Genomic DNA, 16,621 nt, shown 5'->3' with positions numbered 1-16,621 from the left:
ATATTAAGTCTCTTATCAGGTTTTCAGCTCCACTATAGTTGCCAGCTAGCACGCTAAAGTTCAGAGGAAGCAAAATGGAGATGAGAACATCCCGAAGGAAGAAATCGGCTAATTATAACAGTAATAATATATGCTCTTTTTAGTGTGGCTGTCATGTATTTTCCTTTGTGTCGCACATTGATATGTTACTTGGAAAGCTATTTGATCACCAGCAGTTTATAGAAGATCTTAACAATGATAGTTATGCTTGTCAGGCCAAAGAGAATATTCAAACAAAAATCTTAATGTCATCACCAAAGCTGATGCAGCGTAAAATCAGATTCTCTTTCTAAAGAGGTTCTCAATTTCTCTGCTCCATGCCATGCCCCAAAAGGAAAGCAGCTGCACTACCATCCCACAGAGGTTGGACACAGCCACCCAGAAGCAAACTAACAGCAGCTGCTCTGAATGTCACTGGGCAGACAGCAGGATCCCTGTGGGGAGACCACAAAGCCCACCAGAGAGGGGATTGGTGCAGTGCATCTGTTGCTCTTATGGAAATAAATACTCTGCTGACTCCCCAGGACCTTCCATTCCCACAGGTGATCCTGTCCTCAGATGCCAGAATGCCTTACAATACAGAGATGAGAATGAGTCTGAGCATGCAAGTGTCTTTGGGAAAGAAACCTATCCAAAGTTTATGCACAAACAAAAAGCTGAATAAACCAGTCCTCATGTGTCCAGCTTCAGGGCACAGATAAGATATATCTAAGTGTAGTGTTCCAGATGTTAAGTGGAAGATCGTTAGATCCAAGAGGTCACTACGTGGTGCAACAGCATACACTAATTGCAAAAGTCCCTGCCCCTTACAGTCAACCCTCCACTCATAGTGCACAGAAAGCTAGCCTCCTCCTGTGCAGCACCCGCTCTATTTCCCATTACTGTGGAAACAGAAGATTATTCAGCACATCATAGTTATTCCTGTCTGACCACTTCCCTGAGAATTATGAGTTTCTTCTATAGGATTTCTTAGGAAGGAGCTTCCACAAATACATGACATTCTGGAAATCATAGCTCAGATGTGAAAGACACAGTTTTTGTTAATTTACAAAACTAAAATGAATTGGGATTCTCCGAAAGTTCATTGAAGATAGTTAGTTGACAAAGGATGTTGTTTATAATGACTTCTTACTAAATAGTCTTGTTTGTTCCTCAATGGATATGAATTACTGGAAGTTAATCTCCTACTGATTAAAGAGGGTCATGACACAGTGACAGCATGCAGGAGCACAGCTTTAGCTGCAAAAAATATTTGTATTTTTGATAATATCACTATTTAAGAAAAAAACTTGAGGTTTTCTGTACTGGGTTTTTAGAATAACATTTTTTATTATAATTATCTCATTGTATTTACTGTCAGATCTGGCTGCAACTTGGAGTTTGCATTCCCTGAAAGTTTAAAATATTTGGGGAAAAAATCAAGTCTTGTCACAAAAACTAGAATTCTGAACTTCTCCTATGAATGTCACTCCACTTGTTTTTTCTAGAATAATAAAAAATATAATACTTTTATTAGTTTTTCTATAGCTGAATCCGACAGATGCCCCAAGGAGTCTCCTGCTAGAGTTCAGAATTCCTTACAGTGCCTAATCCTCAGACTTCAGAGCAGGGAAGGCTATGAGCATGAAAGCCTTTTCTGGCCCTGGCTACCAGCAGCTAGTTACATGGAAACTAGGACAGAGGATGTCAGTAATTGGGGTGTTTATTGTAGAATTATATGTATCCAGTTTGGCCACCTGCAAGTGCGATTTGGAGAATAGACACAGTTGCTTAAGTGTAAGCTGCAGAGATACCAAATGGCACGCAAAGTTCCTACCAGCAGTTATTACATGATGCTTCGGGCATGTTTCTTTCACCATGGAAATATAAACTCAACACAACCTTTTTCCTCTCTTCTCATTAACCAAGACTCTTCTGTGGAAAACCTTGCAGCCCTCCATATGATTTCCAGGAACCAAGCTTCTTTTCCCATCAGTCTGAAATGAGCTATTTGGTCTCATACCCCTGCATAACACAGTATTGGTGTATCGATTGCTCACCCTTCTATTGTCCCTCAGGTCAAAGTCCTCATTTTTGTAGAATTCTACATGGAAAACAAACCTCTATATGACAGTCGCCTATTGCAAACTCAGGCAGGTCTTCACCAGGGCCACTTCACATCTGAGAGGGTTTTGTGTCCAAATATTTGGCATGACAGGCACCATTAAGAAGCAGCAGCTGCAGGGAAGACACAGAGAAGTCCTACCTCATCTGCTTTCCCTGCAGGATGTGGCCAGTATAAGAGCAACCCACAATTACACAGGAATGATGGAGTCACTTCAAATTAGGCAAACATTCTTTAAAGGCATTTCTTCTTTGGAATTCGGATGACTTTTGGCAGGCAGCTCTCTGACGTAGTGGAGCACAAGTTTCCCCAGTGCCCCCATGAAAAGGTTAACCCACAGCTAATCAATGCCTACACTAGAAATGTAAGTCCTCAGCATGGATTCAGCCAGAAGTTGAGGTCAGTTCATATGTGGGTTTTTTACCCAAAAGCATTTGATTAGGAATGTCTCTGTTCTACCTCATTTCCATGGCCAACAGCAGAGCTGGCACATTCTGCTAGCAGCTCCTGAGGACCTGAATGCTTTCAAGAGCTTCAGATTTCAAGTACTCCTGCCTGATTGCTCTCAGAGTCCATGATCATAGGCCAAACTGTTCCTTGACCTGTGCTCTGCAGATAACAGCCTGCAGAAGCAAGAGTGTGCTATGTATTGTATATCATGAGCAAGTACATCTCCCTGCCCCCTAACCACATCACAGCCTTGCACACTGGAGCCCAACAGTTGGACTGCCTGTGGCTCCCAGATACACCAGTCCAGGACTGAGGCTCTAGGAAAGGACCCAAATGTTGAAAGTTTCATAGATCACATGAAACTAATTGAAAAGCAAAGGCCACTCTGTCAGACAGGTCTGCAACAGAATGGTTGCTATTGGACAGTGGCTACCTTTTTGTGGGTAATCCCATGAGATCAGCTGTCCTCTAGCTTTCATTAGTTATTGTTAGCCATTGATCTACACAAAGCACTGTTATTGGAGAAATAATCTTACAAACACATAGAAAGCAATCAGCTTTCTCTACCTAGGAAAAATATCTCAGGGTCATTTTTTATTTTCTCCTAAACCAGCCTAATGTTCAGCAGCTGCCAAGGGGGCAAATAGATTGTGAGAAGTTATTAGCAAAAGAACAGAGAACAAAACAGGAAATGTTATTCTACTGATGCGACGTTCTTATCTTGAGCTCTGGGTACAATTCTGCTCACCAGTGACAAAAAGGATACATTAGCATGAAAAACGTTACTGAAAAGAGCAGAAAGGATATCAGAGGTACAGAGAGCTTTTGCTACAAGGATAAACCAAATTGACTGGCACTCTGCAGCTGAGGAAAGGGAGGACTTTAAGCACTAGGAAAAATTACACAGGGAACAATTTTTCAGTACCTGTTATGATAAAAGAAACAAGGAAATTAAATTATCAGGCACATTGTTAAAGCAAGGAACAGTAATTTTTTGCATAAATAAAACCATAAACTAATTGCCACATGAAGGGATCAAAAGTGAATGCAGAGTTGGGTTCAAAAGGCATGGCACAAATTTAAGGAGAGATACGTTGATCACCATTTTTGAAGCTGTTGGAAAAGCTGCTTTAAAATAACAATGTCCATCCCACATGATTGATACAGGCAGGGTTCATCATCCTCTGTTTTGCCTGGTTTTGATGGCTCTTGCTTTTGGTTAGCAACAGGATAAAAACCTGGGGATGTGGCAGGGGTGAGGTTGTGCAAGCTGGTATGACAGTTCTTTTCTTTTTTACATTAATAGGGAAACACAGAAAGCACAAAAGTGGAGGAAACTCTTATTTGAGTTTAAATTTTGTCAGTCATTTCATTTCATCTCACAAATATTATGATTAATAATTCCGCTAAATGTCGAAAGAGCAACTTTCTTTCCCTGAAAAAAGGAATTCCTGCAGAGCCTGGAGATCTGTTCACATAAGGCATCTAGTTGTGATTTTTGAAAAGGTTCATTCCTTTTTTTCCTTTTGTTCTTCTTTGAAGCAGAAAAATCTGCTGGGGGAAAAAATATTCTTTGTGGCTCAGAAATAGAGAGAAAAACAGGTATATGGAAAAATGCTTCTCCAGAAGCAATGAAACTGATGGATTTTGAGAATAAATGTAAGGTGTCAAATTTCATATTTCTAGGCAGAGAAACCCATTGTTTTATGCCAAGAGATGGTTTCCTGTTCTCTAAATCCCAGTTACAGTGATGCGTCAAAGCCCTTTTGGGAAACAGACTTCCTGGTACTGTCTCTTCTATGGTGTTTCTTACTAGCCACTGAAATACCATAGCACTGAGCTCTGTTGAAACCTTACCTAGTTCAGTCACCTGAGCATCCTGCTCAGCAGCACATGAACTACAGTTCTGGAGCCATACTACAGCAGTCATGCATTTCCAGCAAAATACTGCCTGAATTGGGATTTAGAAAATAGAATTGACCCACACCTCAGGCAAAAATACCATACACATAAAGTCCAGCACAGCCTGAATTCATCGAGATCTCTTCTGTGCTTAAGCAGGCACTCTACACACTCAGAACACCATCCGCTGGAAAGGACAAGGAATTATTTCCAATATAAAATCATTTACAGCTTGGACTAAGGACAATCTGCAAAGCCCAGAGAAGACTATTGTTCAGAGCACTCATCCAGCAACCAGAAAACACAACTTATAAGATCTCTAGAGGATTCTACAGCATGGGAAGAGCCCTCCACCCTGCCTACTGAAACTGAGATGCTAAGTCTTGGGGTTTATAAATCATGGGGAAGCCAGAGAACACCCAAGAGTGAATTTGACTCTAGCCAAATGTCCATGGGATGGACGTTAAAAAGAAATTTGTACTCTGAGGCTCTTAACTCCTCTGAAGTGGAGGGCTCCCTGACATTTGCTTTCAACAAATGAAACTGTACTAGCAGGTGTAGATTAGCTAGGTGTAGATTTAGCTAGTTTTTTTTCAGTGATGTCCAGTGACAGGACAAGGGGCAAGGGGTGTAAACTGGAGCATAGGAGGTTCCATGTTAACATCAGGAAAAACTTCTTTACTTTGAGAGTGACAGAGCACTGGAACAGGTTGCCCAGGGGGGTTGTGGAGTCTCCCACATTGGAGATATTCAAGGCCCGCCTGGACAAGTTCCTGTGTGATGTACTCTAGGTTACCTTGCTCTTGCAGGGGGGTTGGACTAGATGATCTCTTGAGGTCCCTTCCAACCCTTGGGATTCTGTGATTGCCCCAAGTACCTCAGAAGCAGCAGAAAGTGTTCTAGGCAGAGCTGAAGGAACACATTCTCCTATAGGACAAGAGAGATCAGCAGTTTCCTGCTAACTGCTTTAACCACAAGGTCAGTGGGAGAATGAAGAGCTGAGCGGGGGCACACTATACATTCAGATTTTTTGTATCATCAGAGCCATTTCTGCTCCATTAGCATCTATTCTCAGAAGACAGCCAGCTTACACTGTGACTGGGGGTGTAAGTAAGCATTTCTTATCAGTTATCTCTACAATAAGGGTCAAGAGTAGCAAATCTGGGGAGTAGAGCTCCCTCTGAAGGTCTTGGAGATCCCAACTTTCTGCCACTAACCGGATTAGACCACCCCTTTCCCTCTGGGGGTGTGTGTGTCTGAATTCCAGCAAAGACAGTGCCCATAGGAACCGACATTTCTAGCTCTGCAAGGTACCACAGAAGAAATACAACATCCATACAACTTAATCTATCTTCATTTTCTGACACAGAGCGCAGCTTTCTGAATGACAGCGCATGTGTGAAGCACTGTTTCCACAGACTTTCCCCCTGCTGCTATCACAAAGCTTATTGATACTGTAAAGTCAGCAGAAAGTTTCTGTCAGGTTGGTTTTCTGCCCCAGCAAAACCTCAGCTGTAAGATCTGACCTTTGGGTAACCACAATTAAATTTTAAGAGCTCAGCAGAAATGACAGTCTATCATACAAAATAAACCCATAAAATCAGTTTAATCTCTCTCCACATCACTAGCAAAAGCACTCTTTTTCTATGAATTCATATGCTAAGGGTTGGAAAGACACAGTTTAAAAGTAGTCATAAATAGAAGAGCAATTCTGTGTGATAAGAAATATATCTGTAGAACAACTGCTACATTATGTACTTCTTGAAAAATAGCTGGGCGATGCTAAAGTCCTTGAGTTCTTATTAAAAATACTCAGTTCAACTTGTGAGGTCTTTCTCGAGTAGTTTATTATGAAGTTTCAGAAAATACTGAATTACACAACAAGAATGATTTTGGTGAGAAAATCTGAATCAAAAAAAAAAGAAAAATTAGTTTTCTGTAAACACTTCTAATCTAGATGGAAACTACATGCGTTTAGCAAAAGAAATAGAAAATTAACAAGAGTGTAACATGTTTTCTAGCATATCCATCACAACAGAAGATGAGCATAATAGCACATGCCTCAACTCTGTTTTCAAGAAACAGCATGAGGAAAGCAGAGGAACATCTCTAGTTTTCAGAAGCAGCAGCTTTCAAATGAACAACTAAGTATTGTAGCAAATGTTACTATAACCTCTTCCAGCCAACATGAAAAGGCATGAGATTATGTGCAAAAAAAACACCCTGAGACTGTACATTTCAGGGGGCATACCCTTCAGTTATGTTTCCTTTCAGTCAGTCAGCTTCCCACCTGTAGCCATTTGTTCCATCAACTTCACCTTTAACTCTTTCCTGGAAATTCCATTTGCCAGTAAATATTTCCAACGTTCCAGCTAAAGTGAAAATGAGTAATTCTGATTATCTATACCTTTTTTTTTTCTTTTCCTTGTCGTTGCCTTTTTGAGCTGGAGAATAGAAAACCTAGAATGGAACCTATTTAAATAACATCTGTGCGTCATTGTTAGGGGACATCTCCACCTACCATCGTAGCTAAAAAGGTGGAATTTAAGGAGGTTGTAAGTAGTATTTGCCATATCTATTCTGAGGCTCACATTGACTCTAGAAGTTCAATTCCAAATATACTGTTACAACAGTGATTAAGTGTAGTCTGTGCATCTCTCTGCACCATGCCAACAGAAAAGTCTGTGAGGTTCCAGGTACAGGGATCTTTTTCTGCTGAAGTCAGCTGAATTTACTGTGTACCAGTGTGCTCAATTGTATTTGATTAGTACTACCACCTATTTCTTCTGGTTTGGTCATTTGAGTTAAACAACGTTTGGAAAGAAGGAGCTAACTTCTTATGACTGAAATTCTGGGCAAATTAATGAGAAGAAAGAAGAATCCATCAGTTTCAGTCAAAATGCAATATCCAATAGGAAGCAGTAAAATTATCAACTGCATTAAGACGAAATAAATTTTTATGTTCTAAAGACTAAGACAATATGATAGTGATGACTAAAGTAGAACCTGCTCTAGCAAAATGTTTGCAGGTGGTTTTTACACACAGGGTCCCTTCATGTGGTGCATTAAAGCTTGAAAAGGCAAAAAAAAAAAAAATTACTGTGACAAACAATGGAAATACTAGATCTTGAACCAACAAACAGCTAGTTGAGATTACTGAAATCATGGCAAAATGACAAATTCTCAGCAGGATAAAATGCAACTGTGGAGCCTATTGAGGCAACAGAATGGACAATGACAACAAACTTTGTTGACATGAAGGAAAAGGCAATGACAAACAAAAGAAGCAGGCCATGATGTACTTTGAAGAGTCTACAATTCAGACAGAATGATTCCTTCCAAGATTTGCCATTTATGGAATTAAACCATCAGTAAAAGACATGAAAAAAGATGTGAAAGAATGCTTGTCATCAGCAGTGGCTACAAACTGATGGAATAGCTCCATCCTTGTATTGCTGTTATTGTTAATATAATAGAAACATGACAACAGCTCTGCTGGTTCAGACCATCAAGATCAGTATTTCTGTTGTAAGGACTAATAAGAAAAATAAAGAGTAAAATCATATCCAACATAAAACATAACTCCATAGCAGTAATATCTGAGCCTCCAATTGCTCTCAGCACCAGTCATTTCTTGAGCCTGTTATGTTTTGTCTTTTTATTCACCTCCTATTAAATCCCTCTTCCAAGTCTGGTATCCCCAGGAACCCATGTGGACTTCCTGTTTCTGCAGTGTCTTCAGACAAGGAGAAACACAGGGCTGCTATTTCTTTCCTGAAGATCCATCATCTCTTTAATCTGCTGCATAGCCAGGACTGAGATTGTGCTGAAGCTTGGGAAAGGAATGGGTTGAAACATGAGAAAAAATGTGTTAGTTGCTGAAAATACCTGTCATCAGAAGTTGGTGTGTCAGATCGTGCTGCTTACTATGGGATATAACCTTTTTCACTCAACTCCTTCACCAAAGCAACTGAAACTCACAGGGCAAAAAAAAATCCTTAAAACCCAAATGTGTGGCCAGAGAAGAGAGACATTATCTCAATGTGTTCCTGACATGTGTACTGTAATCTACAGAGGGGGCTCCAAGGGACCATACTTGAGTGCTGGAGACAGTATAGCCACAAGAACACAGACCATCAAACAGCTTGGATAACCCTACCAAGGCTGTGCTATAGGAGCAGTGCTTCTCAAACCATCCTAATCATCCACCCTTGTTTTCCCTGCTTCTCCTGTGTTCCTGGATGGCAGACAGTCCAGAAAACAGATTGGCCTAAGAAAGAACCAGGAAAAGCACATTTTTTCAGCTGGTTTGTTTCTTGGGCAGGATTCGCAGACTGTGCTGGCAAGGTAGAAAAGGCAGCCACAGAGAGGGTGAGGGCAGGGCACAGTGAGCAAGATGGTCCAAACTAGTGAGGACAGGGAATAAGCACCTGTGAGACCATGTCAGAACAATAGCAAACAAGTGTCACAACTCTCATGATATCCAGCAGCAATGTATGGCTGCACCAGCATGGTCCTGGTAGACATTTCTCTGGTAACTTCATGCTGCATGTGTGTTTGCTAACCAAGAACCAACGAAGAACACTGTTTCCTTTAAGAGAAAGATTAACTGTTTTAATACCTCCTAGGGTCCAGAGTTGCCTTAATAAAGAAAGGCAGCTTTATCGTTTATCTGGAGAATGGATGTGGTTAATTGTGTTATGCAATAACAACAGAGCAACTCAGCATTATTATATCTGAACACAAATAAGCTCCTTTTGTGTAGTTTTCAAGGCTTACAGAACAGTGTTTAGGTTCTTCAGTGTCCCCCAGGATACTTCATCCCAGTGACTTTCCTTGCCACCAATAGCAAGGAAAATAAAAATCCTCTTTTTCACTCTCAAGAGAGAAAGTCAACAGCCTGCCTGAGTCTAAATACTTGCATAGTAAGCATTATAAAAGCATCTTATTGTAAATACACTGCATCTGACACCTATTGCTACAGGCAGTGGAAAAATGCCATAAAATACTAGAATGACACAGGCCAAACAAGCTACACAAAACCCAGCAGGTTTCACATGGGGGGTTGTTTGTTGCTACAGAGAGGAAAAGGAAGAAAAATACTGAAGAAACTTCAGGGTTCAGACACCAGAATGTTATCCTGATCCCAGGGTTCCAGCTGAACTCAGATTTCACATCTTCAGTGCTGGAGATAAAATCCATGTAGTCTGAGTTAGCCATTGCCCAGCAGCTGCAGATGTGACCAGCTCCATGCTGGCATTTGTAGGCAAACAGGCAGATGGGAGACCAAAGCACACCGAGAGCAGAGTACCCCAAGATTTCCAGGAAAGTTTCTACGACAATGTCACTTCTGCTCAACCACCACTGTGTTTTGAAAGTTACAACACTAAAATAGCCCAGCTACTGGGGACAAAACCCATTATCACAAGGTATCTGTACAACCAGTGCTGCAGCTTGGTAAGAGAAGAGAAACGTGATGTAGGAGCATCTCTGGCTCTGTGCTGGAGGGCAATGAGGTGAGAAGGTAGCAGCAGCCTACCTGGCTGCCTTGGCAACTGGAGAGCCAGCCCGGTGGCTTTGGGCAGCGGTTGAGATATCAACTGGATTTTCAGCAGCTCCTTTCACAGCTATAGAAGACAGAATGCCTGGCTCAATCAGCTGCTGGCCTCATTCTGCAGAGGATTTATCATGCTCTTCTCCATTGTTTGTTGTTGTTCTTTTCTATTTTCCCAGCAGCCCTCATAAGTAAACTGGGTCCTTTGGCTGTAAGACAGCTCTTGGCCCAAGAAATTGGTCAGCTGGAGCTGCTGCAGCCTGCGCATCTCCTTCCAGACCTTACAAGCCCCCAGTCGGAGGAACATGTAGACTCACAGCCTCTGTAACCAAACTTGATCACAACTCAAAAGCCTCATTTCCCTCCCCAGTTCATCTAGGATCATTTGCAGGTAGGTACGTCCCACACTCTGTTATGAAATACCAGTGCAGGTTTTCAGTGTAAGTCAAAAATAACAGTTCCCTTCAAAATTGCTCTGTACTTGCTGCCTGAAAACACTTCACTGACAACAAACCAGGAGCTTTTAGGGGAAGGAAAAACCTGCTCTGTATCTAAGGCAAAGGAATTTCCACAGCACTGGGCCTTGTGAAGGAAACATTGTGATCCAGGAGGTGGCTTCACTCAGGAAATCAAAAGAAGATCATCAAGTTGGTTGGAGTTATCTTCAAAGAGAAAAGCCAGAGCAGTAAAATATGCCCATAGTAAGTACATTTGTGGTTAGAAGTACATTTCAAGATAAAATGTCACTTTACTGCTTCACATGTCCCACAAGTAGCTCAAACACTACGTATGATCTTAATCAGGAAGCATGTAGGGTGCTGCTGGCTTTATTCCTCCTCACCTCTTCCCTTCTCCCCCAGGAGATCCATGAAGACTTTAATAAATCCTGTCAGGTCTAGGTCAAATTCGCTAAACACTTTGTAAAGGATTACAAGGATTTTTTGGATTTTTTTTTTTCCAGTGAGCCTCGTACTCAGTTGGGATGGTTTGTAGCTGCTAAAGAAGTCATAGGGTTATTTTTAAAAATGGCATATTTTCTGCTGCAAAACATGCACTTGGATATAACGTCTATCACGATATGGCCAAGAATTCTATTTCCTGTGAAAGACCATCCATACTATCCACAAGGACCCTACTCCATAAATAGAAATAGCCCTGTATTATGCACATCCTTGGGAGAAATGTATATAGTGACCCCCTTCGAAGCACTCTAGCCCAATTCCAGCTAGGACTTGTTGTAACTCACAAGTGCAGGCACATAAATATGGTGATGTTTTTTTGTGGGAAGCAGCTGTATGCCACTGAGTATAAGGTGAGCAAGGCAGCCACTTTTGGTGGGTTTCAAGGAAGAGAGAGGTGTACTGAAGAAGAAGAGAAACAAGTCCATGGCCTGACTGTGCTACACCTCTCAGCCTCTCCAAGGATACCAATGACTGCTCACAACCTCCTCACAGCTGGAGCAGAATATTTCAGCTTTGGCAGCACTGTTCATTTAGAATCATAGAATCACAGAATGGTTGGAAGGGACCTTAAGATCATCCAGTTCCAACCTCCCTGTCATGGGCACACTAGACCAGGTTGCTCAAGGCCCCATCCAACCTGGCTTGGACACTGCCTACACACAAAGGCATGCCTAGGGCAGCTCTTGGACCTTTCAGTTGTCAGATGACATTCATGTATCCTACTGCATATACTACCATAATGCTTTAAGTATTACCATCTGAGTGCACACTACAAAATCCAGCTACTACTGGGAGCTCCTTGATTTGACGATAGCAATACAAATCACTCTGCCCCAGCAATCCTGTGCTTTCTGCACAGTCTGGAACTCAGAATAATTTTGCCTGAGCCATGGAAGGATTTTTTATTTGACTGTATTTACTATTAATGTTAATATTACTATTAATATTGTTATTAATACTATTAAGACGGGCATTAATCCAAGTACAAAATTTGGCTCCACTGAGATTTTTGTAAAGGCTTTAGGTAACCTTTGAAACACCCAATCACTTTCATTTTGCAAACTCTCTTTAACTTACAAACCACATGGCTTTAGATTAATTAAAAAGAAAAACTTACTATACACACACACACACACACACACACACACACACATGAGTAGGAAAAATAGGGTTTGCAAGGTCCCTTGGGACTGGGCACACCACCCAAAGCAAGGATCGGACACTGATCATTTCATTTAGCAGAGACACTGCTTGTGAAATTGGACTCACAAATTGTCAGAGCCAGGGAAAATGGCCAGTGCTTCCTGCTCCCAGGAACACTGTGATATTCAGTCTGAGATGTTTTTCATGACACACCTGACTGCTCCTCTCTGAGGGCAGCTCTTCTTCAAGGACCCCAAGGCTACTGAATCTTGCCTGCTGTCCATCTGCAGACTGAGCTCCTACAAACACTTCAGCATCCCAGACTCTGAGATTTTCTCACCATGTGACCATTGGATCCATTTGTCACCAGCTCAGTGGGATAGATAGTTAAATTAGGCACAAATTCTCCATACTTCACCACACTAAGTGAGCTGTGGGACTCTCAGTTGGCTCAGGAGTACATGGTCCTCCAGCTGTCACACATGGCTGATCTCCTGGAATGCAGATCCCAGATGAAGTGGTATCCGTTCATAGTCTTTTCCTTGGAATAAGCAATGGGAAGTGCTGTTCAACATAAAGCAGCCAGATCTAACTGACATATGCTGGAGACTGATAGAAACACAACTCTATGGAGGACCACTCCTTCCCCTGTCCCAATTAATTCTGAGGCAGTGAATCAACAGATGTACAGTCTCAAAGGCCAAAATTCTCGTTTTCCATTACATTCCCTGTTAGTTCCCCAAAGGATGGGGAAAGCACTAAAAGTAATAATTACAGTATAATTCAGAACAGCAGTCATCACAATATCTACTTTTTTGAGCTCGCTCTTGGTGGCTGGGGATTTTTTTGTGTTGTGGCTTGGCATTATTAGCAACAGAACTTCGTTAGGATCTTATGTAAACAGAGTGGCCTTTCATAATAGGGGAGAGCTCCAGCATCAGGCATCACTAGGTGGAGGCCTTGCACAGCTCAGCTCCAGTACAGCTCATTGCTCCGGGGTTTGGGAATCCCCACAGCCCCTTCCTATGGCAAATGTTATTCCCTCACCAACCCTCACTCTGGGACCCCTGATCTCTTCCCATCCGCAGCTGTCTGCTCTCTTGTACATGATCTTTTCCTCAATGGTAAGCCAGTTCATCTCCTAATTTAGGTACCCAGCTAACTTTATGGTCCAACCCTCCAAAAATGTTAAACACACCAAAGTTAGTAACTTTTTAAAAGTGACAGCAGACAGTCCTGGCACATCCTTGGCTCATTTACACACATACATGAACCAAGCCATTCAGATCTAGGCTACAGAGACATATTTTTATGAAAAACTTGGCTTTTCTTGCAGAAGTCAGCGTGTGGTCTATTCTCTTCAGTCTCAGAGGAGAATCAAGTCCCATTTACTCTAAAAATACAGGAACTGGAGCCAGCTACCAAAGCAGAACCAGATGTCACGACCCAGAAGAGAGCGTACACAGATGGTAGAGGGACATATGGCACACAAGTTCTTTCCCACTGTGAGTGTCTCTGTCAAGACAGCTCTTTAGCTTTTTCACTGTTTGTTCCTGGATGCAATATGTAGAGAAGTTAACTGCCAATTATTTTTTTTCCTGTTTTAAAGGGACAGATGAATCTGAATTTTTTTGTAACTCCCAAATACCCTGCTTATTCACTGCTTCAGAAGTGGGAGAATTTATAGCCTCCTGTACTTGCCTGTAACTTTTTACTCCTACAAAGATGCATTTGTCCTACCACTTCCCCTGAGCTCTGTTTGAGATGATGCAGCTGTGCCACACCTTACTCAGAAGGTACAGACCTAGTTGATACAGTCTGAGTGTGCTTCCCTAGGAGCGAGAGGTAAGAGTAGATAGCTCATATTTCTTTCCAAATTCATCTTCTTGGCCAAGTCACTTACTTCCATGGCATAGAAGAAATAGTTAACTATGTATATTTGAAAAATAGAAATCAAACAAACAACATGGGGTTAGAAACAATGTGCTCAAAGAAATCAAAAATACCTTCTTAAGGACTTGAATGTGACCTTTCCTATCTTTCAGGGAACCTGTATCTATTCACAGTACGTAAAGTGAGCAAAAAAAGTGTAAAAGATCAAAACCAACATTAGAGATCAAAGGAGACATGAGGCAGCAGTGGGGTGTGTTTCCATGGACAATGCAGGAAAAGGAAGCACTCCCCTGATACGTATTGCTGGCGAGATAAGTGAGGGACACAGATTTCGGTAATTGCCAACAGAAATAAAGTCCATCAAGGTAACTACTTAGTGAAGTAAAAAGAACCAAACTAATGAGACAATGCTAAAATTCCCCTTCTACTACACCCACTGTCGTGCTCAAATTAAGGTCAAGATCAAATGAGTGGCTGGGGGCAAAAATGAACCAGAAAGAGTATTTACATATCTAAATCACCCAATCTGTAGGAACAATTAAAACCCAACTTTTCTGGAGCAGAAAATTCACCTTAATGACTTGGTGAACTTTCTGCCTTTCCTCAGGGTGAAATACCAATCTCTGATAGTCACCATCACTGCCAAGCTGAGCTCTAGCTCCAGCTGTAATGCCACAGCTACCAAGGTGGTCTCTCAGAGACAGTCTACACATGAGTTGTACTTTTTAACTATGCCCACTGATGGCCAGCGGACATCAGACTCCTTTTTCCAAATCAATTTCAACATGGAAAGCACTCCTAGAGTGTGCTGAGGACACAAGTGGTTTGTACTACTTTCTAGCTCATTTTTAGTGACTTAAGTTCAGTTTGTCTCAACAAATGCATCAGGTCCTGGCTAATATTATCCCATCTTAAAAGAGAACAAGCACACACATCAAGTGGTGTACTTCACCTTTAGTCCAGGAATAATGATCTTAGGGACGAGTGGAAGAAACTGTTACTGTTCCTGTACTTGTGTGGTGTAGCATCCATTGAGTAAACCAGAGATCTGGGGAGTTCTCTGGAATAAAGCTGATAGCCACTGATTTTACTTAGTTGTATTCTGAAGCTGTACAATGTAATACATCCTTAAGTATTTCTAGGGAAAAAACATCTCTCCTTAGCCCAGATTTTATAAGCATTAACTGTACTCTGCCTGCTTCACCTTCAAGCTAACTGCAGATATGGAACGAGGTACAGTAGATAAACTACCATAGGCTCCCCCTCTAGTAGAAGCTCAAGGCACCAAAGGGAAATGTAAAATCATCTTTGTGTTCTTCTACCCTCTATGATGCAATACAGAGGTAAATTAAAAGGACTGAAAGAAAAAAAAGTCAGTCAGGGCTGTCCAGCCTGGGGCCATTGTGTAGATTCCACCAGGTTGTAACAATTTGTTTTGGTTTTGGACTCGAAGCACATGCTCTTTCCCGTCACATAACCATCTGTCCATGAACTAATAGAGTCACCAGATGTGTGCATCAGAACATGAAACAGGCCTAGCTGCCACAAGGGTAAGAAAGCAAGATATGGGAGGAAAATTATGAAAGCAGTAAAGTCTCCCAGAAAAAAACTGGCCTCATAATATGGATGGAAAGCCACAGTGGAATAAGAAAACTTGAAACAAGTTAATCACAAGGCAAGAAAGGGAAGGGGTAATCTGGAGTGACAAATAAATTGACAAGAACAAGCCAATAGAAGTAATACCATACAGTTATGGTTGAAAAGTAAAGGATGGTGCAAAGAATGTTTTCAATGTATCCTCCACATACCATTCAGACTCTTTTCTCTGTCAGCATAATAGACAATAAATTGAGATGTATCTACTACATCGTGGTGAACAAATACTTTTCCATGGATTATACTGCATTTGCCTTTTCCTTCTGAAGCTATCAAGTTTTCAGAAGCAGACCTCTTGCCACCTAATTGTTTGTGGAGGTGTTTTGAATAAAGAGCAATCATCACATCTGTCTCTATGGGATTTTTTATTTTACCACAAAAAAGTATTATGTTTTCTTATGTAAATTGCAAAAAAAAGTTTCCAAGGAGAGAAAACACAGACAAAATTCAACTTTAAAATAAAGTCCCATGATAAAAGGATAAGCCACTTCATGCCATGCTACATTCTAGTTAGCTAACAGTCAACCACAATAACCGAAGCCTTTCTCCCACACTCATTTTCACACACGAATACCAAAATGCCCACATAGTCATACTAAACCATAGATTCAGAGAATGGTTTGGGCTGGAAAGAACTAAAAAAAAACAAAAAACAAGAAGGTAAGCAGAATTCACATTTGCATTCAGATGATACTCTTGGAGAGACATCAATTTGATGGATGGACCACTCGGTGGATAAAGAACTGGCTGGATGGCCACACACAAAGAGTTGTGGTCAATGGCTCAATGTCCAGCTGGAGACCAGTAATGACTGGTGTTCCTCAGGAATAAGTGTTAGGACCTGTCTTGTTCAATATCTTTGTCAGTGACAAGGACAGTGGGATTGAGTGAGCCCTCAGCAAGTTTGCCAATGACACC

General features: G+C 41.4%; 1 long non-coding RNA gene across 2 annotated transcripts; it reads right to left on the bottom strand.

Annotated features, from left to right (window-relative positions):
• Positions 1–14,433, bottom strand: LOC133225355 (uncharacterized). 2 transcript variants are annotated; one of them, XR_009729114.1, is made up of 3 exons: positions 13,423–14,433; positions 8,655–8,765; positions 1–45 (listed from the first exon to the last, which is right to left on the bottom strand). It is a non-coding gene; the product is annotated as an uncharacterized LOC133225355 (long non-coding RNA). The 2 variants fall into 2 exon arrangements; XR_009729113.1 differs by lacking the exon at positions 1–45 and having other exon boundaries at positions 6,926–8,765.
• Positions 14,434–16,621: the final 2,188 nt, after the last annotated feature.

The sequence above is a fragment of the Neopsephotus bourkii genome, unplaced genomic scaffold (assembly GCF_033783945.1).
Source record: "Neopsephotus bourkii isolate Nb327-2 ecotype Australia unplaced genomic scaffold, CSIRO-AGI_Nbou_v1 NB_1760, whole genome shotgun sequence".
Lineage (NCBI taxonomy): Eukaryota > Metazoa > Chordata > Aves > Psittaciformes > Psittacidae > Neopsephotus > Neopsephotus bourkii.
Note: the sequence above shows the minus strand (reverse complement) of the source record. Positions and strands in the feature narration are given on the sequence as shown.